The sequence below is a fragment of the Adiantum capillus-veneris genome, chromosome 8, assembly GCF_014529385.1.
Source record: "Adiantum capillus-veneris isolate H3 chromosome 8, ASM1452938v2, whole genome shotgun sequence".
Lineage (NCBI taxonomy): Eukaryota > Viridiplantae > Streptophyta > Polypodiopsida > Polypodiales > Pteridaceae > Adiantum > Adiantum capillus-veneris.
The window spans coordinates 31,763,936-31,789,874 of NC_140938.1; positions in this window are offsets into that span (position 1 = coordinate 31,763,936).

A 25,939-nucleotide genomic window follows, 5' to 3' on the forward strand; every position below is an offset into this window, starting at 1 on the left:
GCTTTCTCACATCCCCGTCTCCACTAAATTTTTGTGTGAGCTTGGCTATTTGTACTACCTTACTTCTAGGTTCTCTATCAGGCATGTTACGCATATTCTCAACCATAGATCCACCGATAGCTTGAGCAAATGTTGCCAAGTCACCTAAGTGAGCAGGCACCGTGGGTGAAGGCCCTCCAGAGACTACATGTGGAGTAGGTATTGGCATTGGGCTTGGTGCATAGGAAGCCCTTGGGTTCCATGTTTGGTACGGTGTTGTGCCGTGTGGTGGCCCAAAGTTCACATGTGTGGCCTAGGCCATAGCAAACGTCGGATGTGACATGCTAATGCTAGCTGGTATGGTCCCATGTAAATAAGAGCTTGGGTGTTGTGGTTGTGGAGCATAGGTTGTTGAAACAATGGGAGTGGTAGGGGCTACATGAGTACAAGGACCTATAGGTGTATATGATCGGTACACACTTGTAGGTACTGTTGTGCAGGCAATGAGCTACCATGTAGCGGTGCTTTACTAACAAGTGAGGTCCTTGGCGTGTTTCTTGGCATGCGCATCATTGGGGTAGGCATGTTAGCCGTGGTGTCATCAAGGGAAAGATGAGCTAGGCTCAGAAATGTAAAGATATCACTTGTGGGCTCAAATTGCACTGAGCCTCCCGTGGCGAAACAACATATGGAAGATCCATTGGACTTACCGAGGGAGTCTCCATTTGCGATAAGGTTGGTTGTTTAGCCTTCGTTGTATCCAAGAATCTCATGAGACCCGTTGAAGGCATGTGGATCCCCTTGTTCTGTCTCTCTAGCTCAATAACGTTATGGATGACCTCACAAACTCTTTGTCGTTGATCCTCCACACTAGTAGCACCCGTTGTGGATTGTAGGACATCTAACCAACCCATGTGATATGTGTGACCTGTGTATAGGTCGGTTAGAGTTTTCGTTTGTAGTTCGTACTCCAAATTCTCATTTAAGAACGCTCCATCTAGGATTGAGGTGCTAGGGGTGTCTTTTGAACTAGATACAATGTGGCTCTCTATGGGTTGACCCTTAGTGGTCGCTAAGTCAGGAGCACTCGATTGCTCTCCTAGCAAGGATATTGACATAGGAGTTTTAGATTTTATCTCTCTTCGTTGCTCCGCCTTGCATAAGATCTTAATTTCCTTTTCCCTAGCCGCGATGATATACTACTCAACTTCTTGTACTTCGGCAAGACTTCTACCATCAGGTAATATAACCTCGGAGGGGAATAGCTCTGAAGAGTCAGGGGGTGCAATAAATGGAGCATTCACGTGCACACTCTCTAAGAGTATAGGGTCTACGTTGGTCATGAATGGAGAATTTACTTCCCCACCCCCTCATTTACATCGTTAGCTCCATGTTCGAAGCAAGTGGCTCTACTAAAGGTTTCCTTCAAGCAGCTAAGCACGCTCGGCCCGGACCGTGGGCACATGGCATGCATGTCTTGGCTTGAGCTATCAGGATTAGGCATTGGGTAACCCTCCATGACATTGTAGTCAGAGAAAGAGTCACTAGACGCTATATGCGGGTCCAGACTGGTACTACCTTGGGTTTTCGCTGAGGGCCCGGAACCTAAAGTAGGTGGGTATTGAGAACTCGCGCAAGTCGAAATGCTTGCTAGCTGTTCGGCCTCTAGCACATGACCAGAGCGCAGATGCATGTGCCTTTGGCACCCTACAAGCGTCGATGAATACCCTTGAAGGTTAATCGCCTGATTTTTTGGGCGTTTTGCACCCTGTTTCACTCGTTTTTTGATGATTTTTAATTTTTTTAAATATCTTTTAATGATTGGTTTTTGGATTAGAGCGTGTGATAGCTCGAAACAAGTGTATCACTCAGGGGATCGTGGTGTGCTTTACAGCACAGCGTTTGGTTAATTGAAGCTCCGTTGATCCTCAAATGGTCGATTTTTACTTACGCATGAGGCTAAAATAAGTAATTTTAAAGGGTGACTGAGGCCTGAGCCTGAGCGTGGGCTTGGGCTTGGGCCTGAGGAATATTCTTGATCCCAGTCCTACCTTTAAATTTTTTTATATTTTTTAATCCTTTTTTTGTGGGATAAGGTCGTCGTGGCCGCGCTGCTCGCGCGAGCACACACACACATAACCTACCTACTTACAACAAACACAGCTACTGTTACACACTAACACAGTACTACAACAACTCATTAGCTAACAGATCGACTTATTGTACCTTACAAAACTAACATTATAGATCTACTATCTTAATTCTAACACCTTATCAACGAAGAAAACACAGTACATTGCAATACCTTATTAACAAAAACAGGACACTGCACCAAAACAAACTCCTTCTCACAACACACACCTCCCTTATCTACCTTTCGTACATTTCATAATGCACCATAAAGCAGCATAGAGTGCTACTCGAGCTTAATGCAGGGCATTTCCCTGGAGCGGCGCCAAAAATGTGCAAGTCTATCGCACGTGTCAATGCAAGGGCCTTGTCGTACACTGTGTGCGAGCCACAAATTGGCTGCAAACACACAACCAGACTAATCTAGCAAGCTCAAGAGAGCAAGGGTGTGTCACTCACCGCCCTACGCTTGCCTTCGTGGAGGATTCCTTGCCGCAAAGAAGAAGGAGCTACCGTCGTGCCGTCATCGCGATGCTCGATCACTCTCTCTCTCACACACACACACACACACACACACACACACTCACTCACTCACATGCATACACACACACGAGGAGATGAAGAAGAAGAAGATGGAGATGGAACAAGAGCACTCTTCAATTGCACAAATGAAAGAATGAGCGATTTTTAGGTTTAGGTGACTTTTATATGAGCTCGCCCATGCACACTTGGGCGCCCATGCTTAGCCAACTAACCCTTGAATGTTCCAGTTAGAGTGTGCCTCTCATCGGTGATCACTCTTACCCTTTTCCTATTGGACTGACAAGCCCGACCCATGACTACTAGAAGTGGACACCGGTGGTTAACTGTGTGTGTGTGTGTGTGTGTGTGTGTGTGTGTGTGTGTGTGTGTGTGTGTGTGTGTGTGTGTGTTTCAATAACAATATAACATATTCACCAAAGAATCCTTTCAGATTACAAAAGACACTAGAAACTATGTCAATGAAAAGGAGGTATAATTCCCATTCATAGTACAGAACAGTCTTTATACACAAGTGTTGAAATCAAGAGCCAGAAGATATAATAGTCTGCATCTTCAAGCCAAGGAACTTTGAAAATCATAGTTGAGAAGGTAACCCTCACCTTCATCCATGGAAGCAACACAACATTTAGTTAGCATTGGTACCGTATATGCAGGTGATGCATGGTATCCCACAGGTTATAGATGTCACCCAACTAGATTGCTTTCAAAGATAAATAATAAGAAAGATCAAGCTAATAATATATTCAAAGATGAAATCATTTGCAAGGGGAAAAACCATATGAAGCCCCTTGTGCTTCACAAGCTCCCATGAGATAAAGTTCAATAGAAGAATCTATTCAAGTGCCTCTACTGGCATATGCATGAGGAATACTCACAACCATCAAATAGTTCGGATAGTAGTCCATTTCAATGCCAAATGTCACCTGAGAATGAGTTGGAGCAAGCAACTCCACAATAGCCTGCTTACCCTTGTCCTTTTCCATAGATCCGACATTTAACACTACCCCTTTGCAGATAAAATCCTCACAATCCTAATGTACAGACACTTCTCCCAAATACTCACACCACCAATACTAAGTGAGCATGTAAAGCTCACCTTTTTATAGGTTTTTGAGCAATTGGCCACCTTCCTTCTTAGCTGTATGGCGGGCTCGGCTTCAAGAGGGGGATGGTGTAGCAGCATCGCCATGTACAAAGAGAGAGGGAGGGGACGAGAGAGGGATGAGAGAGAGAGAGAGAGAGAGAGAGAGAGAGAGCACTTAAGAGCGCAGTATCGTAGACATGTCATGAGGGAGCCACCTCGCTATTAAGCAGAAGACACCATTTATAGAGTTGATTAGCCCACCCATAACCCATTTAGTATCTAAGGGTTAGGTACCATTAAGGTACCTCCTTACAAAAATTACATAGTGAATTTAAGCGAGTTATTTACTAAAGGTACTCCAGGCCAACAGTCCCATCAAAAATATACCATGGAAATAGCAACACACCAAAAACAGCCATGTGTGTGTGTGTGTGTGTGTGTGTGTGTGTGTGTGTGTATACTAATACCAGTACCAGTATAGAGTAGGTATCAGTATCAGTACCAATATGCAGTACCAGTACAAGTCAAGTATTACCAGTAGCAGTATAGGAGTATCAGTACTAGTAGTGTATAGTGTCAGTATGAATACAGTATAGTCTATTAGTACCAATATATATTGTACCAATACAACCAGTACTACGAGTACTAGTATAGCAGTATATCAGTAATAGTACCAGTAGCAGTATAGGAGTATCAATACTAGTAGTGTATAGTGCCAGTATAAGTATCTGTATAGTCTACTGGTACCAATAAGTGCTAGTATATATTGTACCAGTACTAGTATAGCAGTAATAGTACCCGTAGTATCAGTAGTTGTTCCAGTACCAGTACTGTGTGTGTGCACGCGTGCGCGCGCTCGTGTGTGTGTGTGTGTGTGTGTGTGTGTGTGTGTGTGTGTGTGTGTGTGTGTGTGAGAGAGAGAGAGAGAGAGAGAGAGAGAGAGAAAGAGAGAGAGAGAATCCTACCAGTCATGGATGTGCAACAAGCACTATCCATCGACGTTTCTGTGTGTGTATGTGTGTGTGTGTGTGTGTGTGTGTGTGTGTGTGTGTGTGTGAGAGAGAGAGAGAGAGAGAGAGAGAGAGAGAGAGAGGGAGAGATCACATGCACTAAAGCAGACAAAGGAGGGTGCTTGTGTTGGAGATAGGGAGACGATGAAGACCGTGTTCCGATGCAGAACAATTCACAATGACCATTGCTATCGTGGGAACTAGGCATGGGACAACTTGCATTGAGCAGCGGAGGGGGAGAGGTGACTTTAGGGGAGCAAACTTAGGACTCGAGGAGGACCACAGAGGTTAGAGTCGTGCCTTTTAGTGCAAAGGCTGCTCTTAATAGACTATTCTCTCTCTCTCTCTCTCTCTCTCTCTCTCTCTCTCTCTCTCTCTCTCTCTCTCTCTCTCTCTCTCTCTCTCTCTCTCTCTCTCTCTCTCTCTCTCTCTCTCTGGGTCAACATGATTCAACCACTGCACATATGCCACGTATAAGGTAGACCCATGTAAACTCTTATGCGCTGAAGGAGAGGTGCCCCAACATTGTTTTCAAAACTAGCATCCAAACGGCCTTAAAGTTCAGGCAAAAGAGAAAGCAACCAAACGACTCCCCTCCTAAAGTACTTTCACATCACAAATGCATGGGACATCAAATCACTTCTTCAATCATCATTTGCTCATCCAAACTTGGTCAACATTTCTGCTTCACTCCTCCTTTCAATCATTGTCCACAAAAATAACCAAGATTTAACGTATTTTAACAGGCTAACATTGCAAAATCTTGACCAAATTCTTGAGATGAAAACTGCTAAATTGCTACACATGTCAAGTTAGCAACTATATATAAAGGGGGAATGGAATCCCCCTCCCTTCTACCCAAGAACACGTGTCGTAAGCTCCTACTATAGGTGAGTGTTCCCTATGGCCAGACGACGAGTGACACATCACGAGAGAGAGAGAGAGAGAGAGAGAGAGAGAGAGAGAGAGAGAGAGAGAGAGAGAGAGAGAGAGAGAGATGTCCCACGTAGTTGTTGGTTTTTTAGGCAAGACAATTGCTCAAAGCGGTTTATTAGGGACATGAAGGAGCTGTTGGGATGGAGACAGAGCTCCCGAGAAGTCTGAGATGTGTTTTTGGGCAAGAGTTCTCTCAGAGTGGTTGATTTGGAGCACAAGGGAGCTACTGCAAATTGCTGAGATGTAGACGGAGCTACTTCGAAGCTTGAAATTGAGGCGAAGCTGGGGGGTTGTTGAGGCAATATGCATGACAAAATGTCAAGTGGGGGTTATTTAGGAGACGAAGGAGGTGGCTTCACTGGCAGACATGTGTACTGATGAAGAGAGAGAGAGAGAGAGAGAGAGAGAGAGAGAGAGAGAGAGAGGTGCTTGCGGGAGTGTGAACAATATGACAACGAGAGAGAGTTGACCTCTACCATGACATCTCTACCCTTGCCCATCACCGGTGCAAATGTTCCTTCCTAATGGTTATTTAGCATGTGCCAATAGGTGGAAAAGGTGAAGGTCAGCTGCCGATTGATTGGGCAAACAATTTTGTCCCAAAGTTGAAAAGACGAGTGGCTTACATTGTATAGCATGTGCGTTTGTGGGTTTGGTTTTTTTTTTTTTGGGGGGGGGGGGGGGGGGGGGGGAGAGAGAGAGAGAGAGAGAGAGAGAGAGAGAGAGAGATGTGATGCTATGACCATCGAAGGGGGCACCATTGTACTAGTCCTTGTAATGCTACATGGATTATGTTATGTGTAGGCCAAAAAGATAAGTATACGCTTCTCCCCCATAAGAAATCTTTGTCCAAGGTTACAATGGACTAGTTCAAAGTTCATTGGCTTAGTGGATATGCTATGCCCTCAAGGATTATACGAGAGAGCTACCTACATATACAATCATCAACAAAGATCACGAATGAGCTATTACACTTCATGGATATTGTATAATACTTACTGCTCCTCGCTCCTTTTCAATCTACTAACATAATATGGTGAATGTTATATGGAGGAGGACGTGACCCTTTACATATGTCAAATTCTGTGGGATGAAGGCTATAAGCCAAAATTGGGGAAGCGAAAAAGAGAGAGAGAGAGCTTAGAGAGGGAGCGAAGGAGAGAGAGAGAGAGAGGCCGCCAAACTTGTATCTCATTAAAGTGAATCTTCATAGATTTGTCAAGATTTCCTTTCAAGGCAAGACTTGCACTAAAATTTGCATCGAGTAGTCCGTGCCAGTCGAGCTTTGCTCTTGGCACTTAGAGGCATATCCTTTGGCTAAGCCAATTGAGTAACGAGAGGTCATTGTCCTTGCCGCAAGGCCGTGCCATTAAAAAAATCACAATCTCCTACCCTCGCTCTTCTCGCCATCGATGCATCCACCCGCAAGTTGCCCCACTCTCTGTCCTTGCCGAGCCTTGCACATCTCCAACTCTTCACCTTTCAAATCATGTCTCTACTGAAGGGGTATCTACCAAGATTCTTATTAATTAACTACCTAAAACGTCTGGTGGGTCCATAACTATTACGACTAGATACGAGATGGAACTACAAAAAGTGTCAAAATTTTCTTAGGGAATCACACCCAATCATATACTATACTATTTAAAAAAAAGCATTTTTCAAATAGTGTTTTGTTAAGGGAACTCTCCAAAATTCTAGAATTTTGGGAAGGGCTAAAACCACGACACTAAGTGACACATAACATTAAAGAGGGGGGGGGGGGGAAGGGTAAAGGGATCGACGGCTCGGAAGTGGATGCGGGGAGCCCGAGACAGATTAAACCCGGACGCACGGTAAATCAACACGAAAAAAAACCCGAACGGCGACTCGATTTGAACCCAGAGCCTCGTCGCCCAAATTATGACGTATGGGGTAACCATCCCACCCGCGCGCACATGTTGTACCCATGGCCCAAGTTTTGGGGGTTTTATTATTAAAACATAAGTGTTGTCCGAGTTTAATCTGTGACCGAGTTTAATTTTTAAGTGCCCATCTACGATTGTAACCTCTCCGATTTTCGTGCGCGCACTTCTGTGCCTTCGATCCCCTTACCCCTCTCTTTAATACTATGTGTTATTTAATCCTAAGGGAGCGCTAAGGGCTGGCAAGTTTGGTAACGTCACCTTGCAAAAGTGCATTGGATTATACAAAAATTGTTGGGAAGAAAGAAGCAAATTGCTTTTTTAACTCATGAGAAACCAAAAACATCACTTGGATGGAAAGAAGAAAAAAAAGTAATGGGAAATCAGATCAGAAGCATCGCACATAGCAATCTTGCAAAAGTACAAAGGCATACAAAATTAGGCAACAACCTTGCAAACTCCCAAAAGAAACATTAAAAAAGGAACCTTGTTATTGTGTTATGTCAAGTGTACCTTTACACTTGAGCAAACGAGCATCCATTCAAGGCTATGCCCACTCCAAAGGCAAGCAATATCTTAGGGGAGTACCTTGAGGCCTTTATTTATTGTTTGACATGCAAATGTGTGACCTCTTTTACAAGCAAAGGGCCTGCCAAGCCCTCCTTAAGGCAATCACAGCCTACTTGTGGGTACCCCCCTTTTTCTCTTTTCTGTTGTTGGATGTTGGTGCTCCCCCTCTCCCCCTCTCTCTCTCTCTATGTAGTATGTTTGTTGGTCTCCCCCCCCCCCCTCTCTCTCTCTATATGTATGTAGTATGTACCCCCCCCCCCTTGTATGCAAATCTAAGCAACAAGGACAAGCCCAAGATCTTGCTTTTGCCCAATGTTAATTGATTTCACAAGTCCCAACCTGCCTTTGCATGGGACTTGAGATCTCCCCTGTCAGTAATATCTCCAAAAGCCCCTCCGCCCTCATGACAAATCTTGTACCCCTCCCCCTCTTTCCTTGCACTTCAATTTTTCTCACTAATTTACCGACCAACCTCTCTAAGCTAATTGCTTAAAAAGACGCTTTTACACTCCCTTTTTCTTCCTCTTCATTAGCTTTCCAATACTTATCCATTGGTCTAACTCAACTAAGTCTTCCATTAGTATTGACTCACACTCTCTCTCTCTCTCTCTCTCTCTCTCTCTCTCTCTCTCTCGCCCTCACTCCCCCTTTCGCTCTAAAGCATTTGGCTCTCACATGCATGCAAACAAACATCCTTAGCTTTCTATTGTTTTCACATGGCTACATGCCCCTCTTTTGTCTTCAAGTTTATGGCTTACTTGCCTTTCAACTCTCTCTCTCTCTCTCTCTCTCTCTCTCTCTCACACACACACACACACACAAATACTAGTAAAAATTTGCTACATGCCCCTCTTGTCTTCTAGTTGGTTTACTTGCCTTTCAACACTCTCTCTCTCTCTCTCTCTCTCTCTCTCTCTCACACACACACACACACACACACACACACACACACACATACTAGTAAAAATTTGCAAATTTGTAGGTTTTTTTTGAGCTACTGTAATGTATTTTTTTACCATTTTTCTTCCTTTTACCTTAAGTTGAAATAGACCAGTGTGGGTTTTTAACTGGTCTATGCTAAGTTCAGGCAAACCTTTCCCAAACATTGCTCTCTCTCTCTCTCTCTCTCTCTCTCTCTCTCTCTCTCTCTCTAAGATTGTAGTTCTAAGTTTCAAACAAACACCTTTTGGCATTTAATATTTGGCAAGCCAATTAGAAATTAGGATTTATGCAAAGTAAATCTAGTCTATTTAACAAGGTGTATAACTACACTACGAAATTCTGGCCTTGCTTATCAAGGTTTGGCAAAGTTTTACCCCATATTTTTTATTGCAACCAAGAGATTTACACTCAATCAAATATGTTAGCAATGCTCTGAATGTAGAGTTAACCATACACTTATTTATTTGTGTATTTAGTAATCTAGTCACTTATTTTGCCGGGTAGGGTACTCTTCGCTCCAAAATTGCAGCAGGTAAGATCAGGCTTGGACTTAAAGGTTGTATTCTATGGAATTTGAGTAAGCCAATCCCCAATATTTGGATCTTGGTATGGGCACTTTCGACAACTTCCATCAAGAGCTCTTGTTCTCCTCGTTATTTGAATGCTTGGTACAAATGCCATAGAATCTGTCATTATGCTAAGGATTGTAATGAGGTAGAAGCTATCCGCAACCCGAAGGTCAAGACGACTTGGAGATGTGTCACTAGGGAGGTCAAGCCTTCTATAGAGGATCCAAGGCCGGAAAATATGGCCATAGAAGACCTAGAGATCGAAGAGAAGGGTTGCTCACCATTGGAGATGCAATAGTTACCAGTCGAGCCTATCGGACCCTCAGATTGCAACCTAAGCAAAGACTTAGAAAAATCGACAACAGAGAAGGGAGGTAAGATAGAAGAGCTCGTCCATCTTGATGAAGGGACAACGATCGACTCTTGTCAAGTTGGCTCGAATTAAGGTGATAATCAGAACCTAAACCTTGATCTTATCAACCATGTGGTTCAAGTTTCGGGCACGGTAACACTGTAAGTCTACTCAAACGAAAGAAAAAGAAAATATGAAATGGATGATTTTGGTAGTTTGTTTTCTTTTCTCTCGACATTATGTCTCCTATGCTCTGGTTTGGCCATCAAGGGGGTGTTGTGGCAGAGCTAACCTCTTGGTGGCAACCCTAAGTCAGCTTAAGTTCCTCTTTGGTACTAATGGTCTCAAAGTGGCATCTTTTATCTGTCGATGTAATAGAAACACAGGTTGGTTTAGGTGTGGTTGTTGACAAATGCCGTGGCTCGGATGGAGCATGGCTTCCTATGTATCGGTTTTGGTTTAATGCAATTATCACCCACAATTTATGAGTTTGAAAAAAAATGTGTAGGCCTAGTACAAATATACTGATTAAGGCCCAAGGGGTTTTCAAGAAGAAACAAACTTCATTAAAAAATGGAGACTTTCTAAACGACTCTAGGCTACCACAGGCCTGATGGATGGTACCAATAGGCAAGGATGGAAACAATGGTGAGGGAAATTATTGCAACAACAAACCTTTCACGGTGACTTACCTTACTTGCATGTAGGGCCGGAAATTACAACCCTGCCCGCCCTTCCCGAGGCGTTTTGCCCTGCACATGCATGGCAAAAATTTGTAAGCCCTTCACTCAGAAGAGCATGTTGGTCAAGTATCCCTTCCTCAATGAAGGGTCCTTGCATAGTAAACCTTCCCCAGGAAGGGCAAGCTCCCAAATTGCCCTATAGGGGTTACTTCATGCTAGCCACTATCCAACATGTACAACTAGGTGCCCACTTTGGAAATTGGGTGTCGACTCTAGAGTCGAGAGTGGAGAGTCCCTTATTGAGACTTTCCTTTTTTGTTATTCAGAATACTACATTTCTATCATATATTACTTGGACTGATAATGGGGCTACACATCACTACTTCTGAGCTTGGGCTTAGGAGGTTTATGATAATTGCCTAAAATTTCATTTGCTCTCGAGTCTACTGTGCTTTTGCAAACCTGAGATTTTTCACTAATGCACTGTTGTGCGCTCAACTCGAAGCGATTGGAGATACTTATTGGGAGCCACTATTTAGTATAAAGCGTGATAGCCAATCTGCCTTCTATGCATGCAATCAACGGATGGTGCGTTTTTGTCCTTGGCGGACAACCACTATTGCTAAATAGCCCATCTAAATCTTCGCAAAAGTTTTACCTCTTTGATACCTGACATATGAATTGGCATTGCGTTTTTTTTTTTCAAGAATAGTTTGCCTGCATTTAAATTGATTGGTCCTGACCTCCCAATGCAACAACATCAGCCCAATGTCTACATCTCATTTTATATGTTTGATTGTACTAGGACAACACATTTGTGCTTAAAGCTAAGCTAATCGTAACTTAACATTCTATAATGCCAAGATTCGCAATCACAACTTTATTGTGTTTAGATTGGAAGGGTGGAAAATTTTTAACGCTACATCGTGAAGGTTGGACCACAAGATTACCCTTCCCATGGGACTGGCAACCATAAAAGTTCCCCTTCCCTAGGAAGAGCAAGGGTGCCCTGCAATTTCCAGCCCTGCTTGCAAGTTGATGCAACACAATTGTCAATAACAAATGGATCAAGAAACATGTCATAGTGCCACTGGCTATGATAGGATTTGATGCACATCTTCCCTTCTCAAGGATTTTTTAATCATATAGAGGTCAAAATATCCACGAGTTTGTCATTATAATGGCTTGTTTAAAAATTGCCCTTCCACGAGCTTAACCAGCGCTTTCTTGGTGAAAGATTTGAACCTCTTTTCTCGGAGCGTACAAAAAGCAATCAAAAGCTTGGGCCCTCAGAAAAAAAGCAAGCGAGTCGCACCTTGCTCTTGAGAAAGACCGTCCAACCACGAGCCTCTAATCAAGCACATTTCTTTAGAGCTTTGGAAGTCAAGAAGAGCGTCCAATCTCTCCTTTGATGAGAATGGGAATGTCGTCCAAAACCAAGATGAGATGGTTGGACTAATGCTTAATTATCTTACCAAATTATTGGCCAACCAAAAACCCGATTGCAACAAGTGGATGAAGCCAGAGCAACTGTGCTTGAGAGTGTCGAGAAAAAGATTCCCCAATAACCACATGGAAGTGCCCTTTTCTGAAGATAAATGATCTCTTGCATTACAAGCTCTGGGCAAAGAAAAGTCCCTCGGCTAGGATGGGTTGACAACTGAATTTTCCAGAGAATATTGGGATGATCTCAAGGTGCCAGTCACACGGTTGGCTAACCAAGCCATTATTGAAGGGTCATTAGATGCAAGTGTAAAGAGAGGGCTTATCAAACCCATCCCCAAGCAGGTTTGTTGTTCTCAACTTAAGCATTGGCGCCTCATTCCTATGACGTCAGTGGCATACAAAATTATTACCAAGGCGGTCTCCCTCAGAACCACCCCCCCTCCCGAATAGAATCATTTCTCCTCATCAACATGGGTTCATTAAAGGAAGATCCATTTCAACATATTGGCAGCGATGGTGGCATCGAATATGCAACCTTCACCAAACAAGAGTGCATTCTGTTGCAACTTGACCTCGACAAGGCTTATGACAAAATAACATGGTCATATATAGAAGATGTCATGAAATCTCTGGGCTTTGGACCTCGCCTATGTCACCTCATTCGTGTTCTTGGCGTTTGCAGCCAATCAAAACTCCTATTCAATGACATAATCGTGGGCTCGTTGAGGTTAAAAGGTCTATTAAGCAGGGATGCCCCCTGACCCCCTTCCTTTTCTCCATGGGGTCGCATCCTCTTATAACGATGCTTGAAGCCAGTGCTGCGTGAGGCGAGATACAAGGATTGACTTTGCCTGGCAACGACCATCTCCTAGCAATAATGTTCGTAGATTACTCGCTTCTTTTTTTGAAGGCTTGCCCCTAGGTTGTCAGGAAAGCTTTGGAGATTGTGCAAACATTTTCCATGGCCTCAAGTTCCACGTGTAATATAGAGAAGTCCAAGCTGATCTCCTTGTCAAAAAAATGACTCTTTGTACTATTTTGTTTGGATAAGGGCGATTGTTTCAAAAGGGAATATCTTTAGACATATAGGAGCCCCCTTGGGGGTTGCTGTTACCCACAGAAAAAGATTTCAATGGGTCCTTGAGAACAAAAATGAGAAGGTGGAAGTATACTCTTCTCCCCTTCGGGAGCCGAATTAAAGTGATAAACTCATTTATGCTCCCCTACATTGCCTTCACAAGCCCTTCTTCTCACACAAGATGGCTAAGTGCATTCGGAAAGAGTTCTTAAAACCAATCAAAAGTTTTTTATGGAAAAACAACAAAAAAACCTCCCGGCCATGGCAACGGGCGAAATGGGAGTCAATCGATCGTCCAGTTGACCAAGGAGGTCTCAAAATTATCAACCGAGTTGTCCATGTTGTGGCCCTGTGTACCAAATTTATGGTCTCAATGGCAAAACAGGACCAAGTTTGGGCTATCATGACCGAGAACATGTTAGTTACAACAAAACTTGGATCGAAAGGTGGACAGTGGAAAGGGGCTGAGATTTACTACAAGCTTCTTGCCCTAGATTGGTCCAACTTACGTCTTGGTGGCATCTCAAGGGAGCTGGTGAGGAAGTGCAAAAGAGCAGCTGGGGTACTAAAGTGGGGGGAAGAAACCAGGTACTTCAAGAACTCCATCTTGTACTGGTCCCCCTGGCTCTCCAAAGTGCTAAGGCCACTTCAAAGTCTATTCTGGATAGAAATAGCCAAGAAAGTGAATAATAAGGGTTTGAAATGGCTTCGTCACTTCAGGGATGGTAACCATAAGAGCTGGAAATCCACAAACGTGCTAGCAACCCAATATCAACTAAATTGCTATGAGATTTTGCTATAAAATAAAGTGCTTAAAGAACTCGACAATGTTGTAATGCCAATCTCTGAATCCAGTTTCGAGTGGAAGGCCCTTGAGATGGCCCGAAAGTAGCCTATTCTGGAAACCTAATTCAAAAGGCATTTATAATGGATTAATGCACGAGGATAATTGGTTTAGCCCCCTCAACAAAATATGGAAGGGACAATGGCCTAGAGAACGGTGGGAAGAAGTCATGGAGAACATCTGGAAGCCAAAGTGGCCTTAGAATATGAAGGTATTCTTGTGGAAGGTGCTATGGGGTGCTCTGTCAACACTCGTAAAGATCCAAGAAAGAGGAATTGAATCCGATCGTTGCTCAGTTGCAGGATAGCTTGTGAGTGGAATGCCAAGCAATCAGGGGCTTGGCAGGGAAGATTTGCAAGTGGGTCCAAAAGACATGGCAGATCAATTTCTTCAAGACTGATTTGTTCCTTAGAGGTAAAAGGATGAGAAATCTTGCTCTTCTTATCTACACTCAAAGTGTAAGATACTTCTTTTCCCGCCATATATGGTAGGCGAGGAACTGTCAGGTGTTTGAACGAGACCCTGTTGTGGTGAGCTTCTCAAAGATCATCCAAGAAAGCGGAGTGACGATCTGTCTGCTCGAAAGCAAACAAGACCCGGGTGATTGGACTAGGGCTACACATGCCATCTTGGCAAACTCCAATAAGTAAAAGCTTATCATTGTAGTACACCTATTGTGTTCTTGATAGCCCCAGGGAGAGGACATCCAAGTTATAATGCTCAGTACCTCATGGCTCAGCCCCAGCTTGATGTCGTTTTTGAGCTTGAGTTTGTTTGTAATTTCTTTGAGATTTAAATACATTCACTCACTATTGTGAGTTTAGCAAATAAAAATAAAGAAAAAGTGCCCTTCTATAAGACTAGGGATTAAAAGAGAGTTTTGGTAAATGGAAGAGGGACACACATTAAGATGCCCATCTAATTTAGAAAACGTGGACATTCTACTTATAATGTTCATCAAACATGATAGCTTCTTGAATTCTTCACCAAACATGTTGCAGATTTACGGACATTTTGTCATTTTGGTAATATTGTGTCATAAGAAGGCCGAATGAAAACATGCTCTTCCTTAGGGAAGGGTAGGGTAGAGGCGTCAGTTGTGGTACGGCCCCCTGAAACAGAACAAATAAAGTCCTTTTATATTACGCTTGATGACCAAAAAAGGCATGAAAAAGAGAAGCCCAAACGGCTAGTTGATTTGATATAACGCCATTCCATTGGCGAGTGCATGGGCTCAAGCCTCTATGGGTGCATTTTACCTCTTTTGGCCTTGGTTGGTGTTCTTATTCATGCCAATTTTTGATACACTGGATTCCAAAAATCGCACCGCGACTACCAGTTCTCAAACCCGACCAATCCCAAATTATTTCTCCTGAAAGCTTGTGAAAAGGCGATTAAAATGATCTATGGTAGAGAGAGATTCAAGCTTGGAGGAGAGAGATTCAAGCTCCCCAAGTTACCCGTCCCCCTAGTGGCTCCTCTACCCTACTACTTGCCAATGCCTAACTTTTGAAAGAATAGGGAGACCTTCAAATTCTAACATTGCATAGTTCCACATAACTTTAATTTTCTAGTTTTTGTGCCAAGTATACCAATCTTATAATCTTAATACAATCTTATATCTATATTAAGATGAGAGGTCTGCTTGCCAGGCGGCAGCAAATGTTCCAAGCTCCAAGCTCCAACCTCCACGATGTCGCTTCCCCTTCTAGCCGCTTCCCATCCACGCGGGCACTTGGCAATCCACCTCCATGGGCCTATGCTTGCTTCGCTGGAAGCAACTCCCCCGTTGCCCGAGGTAGTGCGGGATAATAACCACACCCCGCAGCACGAGGACGCAGTGTAGGCTCACTCAGCACGAGGCAGTGCTTCAGCCACCTTGAGTCGTGGGAAGAGCTGGCATTTCTCTCCCGATGCCCTCCTCTTGAGAGGCGCCCAGAGGAGAGGAGACGGAGAGTGTTGCAAGGTAGGGCACTGGCTGCCGAAGTCTGAAGCCGACCCTCTTTGCACATTTTTGCCGACCTGCTCAGCTTTTTCTGCATCAGAACGTGGCTGGCTCTCCTCACTCGTCGACCAAATCAGCTATGCATCTGCGCTCTCTCTCTCTCTCTCTCTCTCTCTCTCTCTCTCTCTCTCTCTCTCTCTCTCTCTCTCTCTCTCTCTCTCTCTCTCTCTCAAAGCTCGCCAACACTGCCAATATCATCCAGCTTCGAGCCGTGGTCCTATTGTGACAGAGAAGCATATTGTGGTCCGATTACCATAAGGCCCTTTAATGGAAGAGAAGCGGCCAAGGTGCAGAGCTAGACAAAACGAGCAAGCTGGCATCTGCGGCCTTGCTGCGTGCTGGAGCTCTAGAGATGGTGCTACAGGGATGAGCATTAAGGCAGGCTAAAGTACGACACCGAGAGTACGTGCACCGATTGAGATCACGGAGGATACGACCAGCTAACTTGATCTGGAATGGGTTTGAGTCGGAGAGGAAGAAGGAGAAGACGAAGGTCGAGCTGTTATAAAGACGAGCTAAGATTCTCTCTGACAGCGCCGACGCTGGGCATTCTATCTTTTATTTTACTGCATTTTATTTTGTACCCAGACATTGTATAAAAAGATTGCATTAGTTTGCTCTCATAGGTCATTTTGGCCTTTTGAAGACGTTTAATATAACATTTCATTTCATGCTCTCTCTCTCTCTCTCTCTCTCTCTCTCTCTCTCTCTCTCACACACACACACACACACACACACACACACACACACACACACACACACACACACACACACACAAAAAGGCAGATAGGTCCCTTTGATTTTTCTCAATAACGTTTAAAATTCTCTCTCTTTCTCTCTCTTTCTTTCTTTAGTTTTGAGATACGAGGCCGCTTCCCCTATCGATTCATAGACGGCTTTAGACCATTTGCTAGAGTCATGAGAGAGCTGCGCAGACACAAGGGAGAGTCTCTTGAACAATGAGAGATGTCCACAAAGGGAGATCAGTGACTTCGTTAGAGCAGAGACTTGACAATCATATGAGCAAGCTTTGCAGCACCCAAGTGTGCTCTCTTACTATTGTGGTGCCTCTAATGTGCCCACCCAAGCACGCTCTCTTACTACAGTGGAGTTCCATAAAATCACATCGTTGACAAGTGATACAAGCTGCCACACTTGCTATACATCTTGATAAGTGCACTTCTAATCATGGCATCTAGAACAAGCCCAAACCGTTCAATGTTCAATGACAATTCCCTCTTTCTGCATTTGAATGAAGAGGTGAATGGAGTCGTTTCCTTGGCCATGTTGTGCAAACGCAGAGATCATGGTTGATGGGAGCTTTTGCGAGTTGATGAGGCCATCAGGCCATCACATGAGGCTCACCTATTAGGAACGAGGCATTCTGGCCACCTCTTCACGGGATAAGGAGAGAGAGAGAGAGAGAGAGAGAGAGAGAGAGAGAGGCCGCCGAAGGCGGCCGGCCGTACTAGTTTTACTTAAATTTAAAACCGATCTAAAGCCCCGAATTTGCCGCAAGTTTTATGTGTTTTCTCACATACAAAAATGAGTGCACCAACCTTATGCAAAAATCAAGGCAAATGAAAGTTTTTTATAGCATATAATTTCCCTTTTGCTAAAGAAAAAAATCCAATTTTACATAGCAAATGTTGATTTTTCCACCTGCTTTCAGAATAGTTTTCTCTGCTCAAAAATTTAGTGCAAAAAAGAGTTTTTCCACCCACCCAATGTAAATCCAAATTTTGTTAGTAAAGTACCTGCATGACAAAGCATCTAAAACTTGCTCTGAATGCTCTATATCCCAAAGCATGTATGCATAGAGCTTGTATATAGACACCCATTCTTGAATCAACAATCTCTCTCCAATACACCCCAGGTTGATTTTTCAAGGGCATCCTTGCTCATTAAATATTGAAGGATTTATCATTTTTTGGCCATTTACAATATTTGGTGAAGAGCTCCTAACATTTTCACCCATAAAAAATGAATGGGTGAAATGCTAACATAAAGAACCCATGCACAAGTATATATGTACATCTTGTACAATGGACATGGCACTATTTTGATAACATCACTTCCCATTTCTCTTGCAATGACAAGTTACAACTTTGCCCATGCTTCTCAACTCTTCCAATTTTGGCTGAGTTGGCAAAACACTCTCTCTCTCTCTCTCTCTCTCTCTCAAATTTGTAGGTGAACTCAAGCATAGAGGGCAACAAGGTTGCTTTCCTCAACGAAAATCCTCCTCGACGAGTGTGCGGGGAGGTCCTTTGAGCAATTGCACAAATACATAGGTTCCTAGATGCTCATGCCCAAACAACAAAATATTTGAAACCTTGCACCCAATGATTCTCTCTCTCTCTCTCTCTCTCTCTCTCTCTCTCTCTTGTAGCTAACTAACTCTCAACCCCCAAGAAATTCCTCACACTAACGTCACAAAAGTTCAAACCACCTCAAAAGGGAGCCATCTTCTCTCTTAGTTTTCATGAAAGGGTACATTGTGTGATGGGATGGGGGAACAAAAGGGAGATCAAAGTGAATCCAATTAGGGCCAATTATTTTAGCCAAAAGCCCCCCCCCCAAAGTCAATAAACAATTGGTGTCAATCTCTTTCTGTTGCTCTCATCAATCAAGGGAGTCTTTCCCATGCAAAGCTCTTCTTCTAGGGGTATGCATACGGGAATCCTGTCCCTATCTTGATTTTGTCCATAGTTTGCCAAACCATGTGCTTATATCCTAATGAGCTCCTTGTTGCCCCAAAGTCATGCTCAAAGTTGAAGTGTCTAAACTCTCCTCTCCATGTGCCCAAGATTCTCCATACACATGCCCAGATATTATCACTTTCATAAAAGCTATGGATAATATCCCCACCCTACCTTCCTCAAAGACACACACAAGTACTAGAGAAATCCATGCTTTGTGCATTCATCTTATCTATCTAGGACTAGGAAACTACCTATGAGGGAAATGTATCATGTGACAAAAAATTCCACTAGATTTTGGCCTTGCCATGAAGAAAACCATTATAATTTTACAAGTCTTAGCGTAAATGGGATCTACGGTCGAGAGATTGTGGATCGTAGATCTGAAATGCACAAGGATCACGATGGCTCTCTAAAACAATAAGAAAGTGATAAAATCATTACAAGGCTAAGCTGAGAAAGGAACATTGATTCCATTTGAACTCAACCAGAATGTTGTCAAACCCTCCTCCAAAGCCCCCCCCCCCCCTTCTCTCTCTCTCTCTCTCTCTCTCTCTCTCTCTCTCTCTCTCTCTCTCTGTGTGGATAGAGTCATCCCAAATGCTACAAATTTTAACCTAAAAATGGAAGACCTTTTAAGTGGGCCCTTTTTTTCTCTAAACAAAGAAAATATTTTTGGAGAGACCTATTCCTCTCTACAATGCAATGTGCATACTAGAGGCCCTAGGAGACTACCTGCACAATTTTCCCCTTAACCACAATTCATCTTCATCTTATCTACAAGGACGAAAGAACATGTTCATCCCAATCCTAACCAAGTTTGTAGGGGTTAAGGGGAAAATTGTGTAGGTAGTCTCCTAAGGCGTCTAGTCTTATCTACAAGGACAAAAAAACATGTTCATCCCAATCCTAACCATTTTCTAGATATGTTACATGTGCAACCAATCATGTGTTTCTCTTGTGTGATTTTAGTTTAAAGGAACCATCATAGCAATGCTTGCTAAAAGCAAACCCAATTTAGTGACCATTTTTCCAAAATCATTTTTATCTATCTATGTGTATGACTCATATTTACTAGATATTAAAATTAGATTATTTGCATTCTAAACTACGGGACCACGTCCCCAGGTTATCCAATCTTGAGTGTCACTACTGACCCCTCGTTCGTGACTTGGCCTTTCATTGCAGGACATTGAGTTGCAACTACAACTACTTTGATAGGTATATCAAAATGTTCTAAAAAGAAATTATTTGTGTTTGATAAGATGAACAAAAAAGATATATAAATGAAAAGTAAAATAATTCCCTAAAATAAAGGATAATTAGTCAGCACCATTAGATGTCACTAAATAGTCCCAATGAGATATTGCAATCCTCCTTACCCCTACTCTCCCCCTTCTTTAAGGTCCTCTACAAGGAGTTTTAAACTTTCAAGATAATGACATATTGACACATCCAAGCTTTTCAAGCATTCAACCTACAAACCTTGACCTTTACAAAGAGTGAGGATTGTGATAAACATCTTCTCTTTGCAACATAGCAAAGATGAAGATGAATCATAAACCTTGACCTTTTTACAAAGAGTGCGGATTGTGAAGAACATCGCCTCTCTGCAACATATCAAAGATGAAGACGAAGATGAAGATGAATCAGCGAAAAGAGAACATGGGCAATAATGAAAACCATCAAGTAGATTTTTGCTTTTGTTAAGAAGATAGTCTTTTAAATTTCAAAGACTATCTTCTTCTTCTTTTTTGTAGTAGCATGAGCGGGAATGCTTGTGCCGCTACAAAAAAAAGAAAAGATACTCATTGAAATCTTTTAAAATAAGAAATACATTAAAATGTCCTTTGTTTTTAGACTTACTCATTTGTATTCAGGGATTTTTTATAAGGATCAAATAAATTTTCTTTTCATAAAAAGTTGTGTTGTATACCATGTACATATAAAGAACAAATTTTGATGTAAATAAAATACAACAGATTTTTTTACCTTGGGATTATTGCAAATATATAGAAGGACATTTATCCATTCTCCAATAGGGATTCAATTGTAGCTTTGTCTTCTGGCCTTATAGATTGCAACATATCTAGTGAAAAATGGATTCACCTACACAAAGGCAAATAAATAAAAATTCTACTTACAATATTTACCAACCATGCTACCTTTCTTTAGTAGTCACCAAATGTGTCTATAAGGAGGGAGCCTCCACAAGAGAGAGTAACCGTTTTTGTGTTACCCCCCTCTCTTTCCACTAACTACACCTGTTACATTTAAGCTGCTTACTCCTCCCTCCCACCTGGTGTATGCATGAAGTCACTCCCTGCTACAATTACCCGCCTCATGTGGGGGCATCTAAGTTACCAAAAATTTATGATACTACATCTTTAGAAGCAAAAAGTGAAAATATGCCCTTCCATAAGGAGCATAGGAAAGGTAATACTTCATAGTGTTGTCTTTTGAATTAATAGGAGCCCTTCAAATCCTCAGTTCTAACTAGAATCATAATGCACCTTAAAGGTGTTATCTCATGGTGAGGAAAAGGCACGTACATGCATGCTAGAGTTCATGAGGTAGGGTGGGTTGCTTTGACAACACTAGGCTCGAAACTTCTTTCTATTGAAAAAGCGCCCTTTTTTAGGTCCATATCTCAAAGCATATATCCTTAGTGATTTAGGAAAAGAATGTGCTTTGTTGCAAGCATAGCGATGAAACCAATGTAAATGCTCTACTAAGTGGCCCAAACATTTTTTGATTTTTTGAGGTGCTGACATATTAGGAAGGGTTCCTTACATGCTCAACCTCTTTTGAGTGTCTTTAAAAATAAAAGAATTTTCTCTATAATCTAATAGAAATGAATCAATGATATCAACCACGTTTATACATGACGTCTAGGGTATAATTTGAACAACTCTTTTGCAACAAGTTTTGTCATAGCCACCACATGGAGCTAAGAAGAAGCTCATCATCACACCAAATGATAGAGGTTTAAAGTGTACAATGTAGATCCCAAGTGTACAATGAAGATATCACTTCAAGGTTTGGCTATATAGTGGTGCACCTTAGCAAGGTCTCCAATGGGCACTCTAATCCTGGTCACTAGACCTTTGACCCTCTCAATAGCAAGGTCTCCAATGGGCACTCTAATCCTTGTCGCTAGACCTTTGACCCTCTCAATGCCCACTCTTTACTGGTATGTACTCAACATCCATTTGAACTGTATCACCACGATAAACAATAACCAGTATGACATCACAAACTCATGATCTTTACAATCTTGATCTTCCTATAAATAGTATTTGCGATATTACATTGCTACTTTATGCTCAATTACAATTAGCTCGCATGTGTTAAGCAAACAATTTGGGAATCCACTTACAAAAGAACATATGGGACTAACAAGTGTCAGTTACTACTTAACATGGTAATTAGTTAATGTCCCTCTTGAAGGAATATGAAGAAAAGTTACTTTGCCATGTGAAACTAATCAAACAGAGTTATCCAACAACCCACAATTTCTCCCAAGAGTTCGACAGTGTACTTAGGCCTACATAACAGAGTAGTAAAGTCATAAGTGGATGAGAAAAATTCAAGAGAATTTGAGAATGCAACATTTTTAGTTGGCAAGCTCAAGCATTTGACATCAAGGAAAGGAATCTACTTACTAAACAACAAAACAAAGTGAAAATCTTCTTTTTGGCCATACTCATAATTGCGAGTGGAGATGTTATATCTACTCAGCAAAGAATGTACAAAGAACCTATAGCACTACATGTTCCTTGAGGGGAAAACTTTTCCAGAAAGAGGTTGTACATTACATAAGCAGGAAACCTTGATTTCTCCTTAACCAACCGTAAACAAGGTGAAAATCTTAACGTGAACCTTGCAAATTCTATTCAATGTCACAAAGTTTGCAACATAGCTTTGTAAGGTTCATTGTTGTAGCTCTCTCATTTGTTGTGAAAAATGTGCAAAGAATATTGTTCCAAAAAGTATTTAGTAACATATAGAATAATATATCGGTGGATGAAGATTGAATTTACATGATACCCATCTTTTTTGGTGATTTCACTCATCTACTCTCAAACAAGTGAATAATTGCATGGGCTTGAAGATAAAGGTGATGTTCGACCACTTGCTCGTTAAGCTCTAAGGAAGATGGGAAGCTTTGTGTACCTCGTTTTAGGCCCTTTATGCTACTTGAAGATGAGATGTCATCCAATGGGCTATGGACAATCCAAAAAGATGCTTCAACATGAGGCTTTAAAAGAGATGGAAAGAGACAACAAAAAGTAAGGTTCTTGAGAGATGAACATATGAGTTTAAGAGAAAGAACTTAAAGCAATATATTCTTGGAGATCTTTGCTCTTTTCAAGAAGTGATCCAATGCAGCAATGTGCATGCTTTGACTACATCATGAGGAGCTATGGCATTTCTAGCTTAGTTGCTGAAGGTCCAAAATAAAGGGCCCTCTTTCTTCTTAGGTCTCTTTTTTGCAAAACTCACAATTGTGAGTGATTATAATGTCACCAAGAAATATACAAATCAGCCTCAAGCTCATGCCGAGCCTTGAGGGACAAAGGGTTACATCCGAGGTTAGTTAAAAGTACCTAGTAGCTAAGCCTTTTCAAGTCCAATTTCTTCTTAAGTCTTTTATGTAAACAACATTGGAAGTCAAAGGCATTGTCTCACTCTAACAAGTGGTAAATTGCTTTCAATTAGGTTAGATATCTTATCTCAAGAAACCAAACTCTCTTTCGACCCAATCTGGGATCGGGATGCATCAATTCATTAAAAAATTCATTGCATTATATGTACCCATCTATGTTTTGCAAACATGGTGATTATGTGCCCGGTGATAAATTCTTGCTCAATTAGGATTTGGAACATTAATTCTTTATCTTCTCAAGCGATATATGGTCATGAATTTAAACAGATTAGAAGTCTTGATCTAGAGACTAGATACACAAAATTTTGCCATTGCAAGTTAATCATCCCTATGTTTGTGTCTTTTGATAGCACTATTCATGCACTTAATCTAGTCGCTTTCTAGACATTAGCTTTGTCCCATCACTAGGACTAGGTACCTCCAATAATGGGAAACTTTCCGTGGTGAAATAAGGATATTTTATTGAGCCCATGTACTAAAATTATATATTTATGAACCCCCTTCCTTGGTCAAAGGCTCCTGCCTACTATATTTTTCAAGTCTAGCATTTTTTTTAAATGAACCATGCTGCATCCTCAAGAAAATTTGAGCAAACATAGGAAGTGGTACCATTGAGTGTGCTTATACAAAGATAAGTCTTGCCCTAGAATGATGGGTGTATATATAATTTGGGGAAAAATAGTCTCCTAATGTGGGAAAAAAGTGCCAACAATAGTCCTACGTGTGTTCACACATGTAGGACTATTGTGTTCACACACATCACGACCATGCCATGGTAGTAGGTTTAGTAGTTCTATTGCTAGAGTTTTTTTGCCTGCAACTGTGAGTAGGCAAGTTGGGACGTAGGTATGTATAGGCACATGCATTGATTGGTCTCTCCATTAAGCAATCCATCATCCCACACATTCACTTAGCAAAATAACAAAACACGTAGATGATAACCTTCTTTGGACACAGGACATAATGCGATAGAAATCTCTTACCTACATAAGCATTTGAAATCAAAGATTATGCACCAAGAGGATGAAATGGATTTAGTCCTTGTGGAGATTATAAATCTTAAGGAGTAAAGAACTCCTATTTAGTGAGGTCATTCTTGATTGTGCAAAAGAAATTTGATCACCACATATTCTTATCAAACCTTTGGCTCCACTTGGAGACATGACTGAGAGGGATCAATGCTACAAATTTTGATGCTTTTATCTCTATCTTGCTACAAGAGGCTGCTTAGTCTTTGACAAATAGGGTTTAGTAGAATGCTATCAAACAATCTTTTGTGGTTGATTAATGTTATCTCCAGTGCTCCTTCTACAAGTATCAAGCCTAGCCTGTGATTACCTCTTCTCTAACAAAAAAAAAAGTGTGAGAAGTTGGTAATAAATGAAAGAAGAAGCTAAAAGTTCGTTAAGCATTGCCTATAGCTAAAGCCTAAAGAAACTCATTTGAAAAAGGCAAATGCAATAGCTGTCGATGCTTCTTTTATTGCAAATTTGGCTAATATTGTATAGGAGATAAAACATTTGGAAACTGTAAGATTTATCCTTGCTTAGCTAGGGTTGTAAGATTTATCCTTGCTTAGCTAGGGTTGAGCAGGAGCGACCAGCCATGTAGGGTGGGTGTCACTTTGCCCACGAGCAACTTGGAGCTGGGGGGGCTCAATGGGGTGGGCTACAGCAGGAAGCAACGCTGATGTTGCATGTTTCAAGGAGTACTCGGGAGGCTTTTGGTGTCCTACTCCGATGGGGAGTGCCTGGCCGCTCCACCCTTGTTGATCTGACGCTCGTTTTGGCCCTCTTATTTTTGGCATTGGGTGTGGCCTCCCTCCCACCTCCCCCTTGAGAGGCAAAGGTGGCTCGGATCTCGCCTGCATGGATCAACAAGTGTTCATGAGGTGGCAGTTCACGTCCCTTGGTGGCAGTGATGTCCGCAAGGGAGGGCTTGACCACCTCCTCGGTTCTTAGTCCATTGGCCTAGACAGATGTGGATTTGCATCGGAATGTTGTTGGAGATCCTGTTCGATGGCGAAAAGCTCACCATAATAGCCTGGTGCTGATGGTTTGCTTGTCTGAGATGCGCTAGATGTTCTTGGTGATGGAGACCCGTGGGCTCCGCACATTTTTGGCATTATCTCCTCGTGTTCCTGGTTTTGATCACCTCCTTGGCGAAGGGCTTGTTGGTGGCAGCTGCTAGCCTTCTTGTGGCGACCGGGATGTTTTGGCCAGGTCCCCTCTGCTCCTTATGGGTCTTTTTGTCTGTTATCATTGGTAGGGTGGCTCCCCTATTAGCCTATCACTGTTTGGGTCTCTTGATAATAGTAGTTACTGTCTATAGCATGTGGGCTCTCATGGCACATGAGGTGCATGAGTTTCTTGTAAGTTTTTTTGGAGATTAATCTATTTCCAACTCACCAATTGGTGAGTATTGAAAAAACAAAAAGAGAGGATATAAAACATTTTTTAAAGCACATTGATACTATAGACCCTACTATTCATA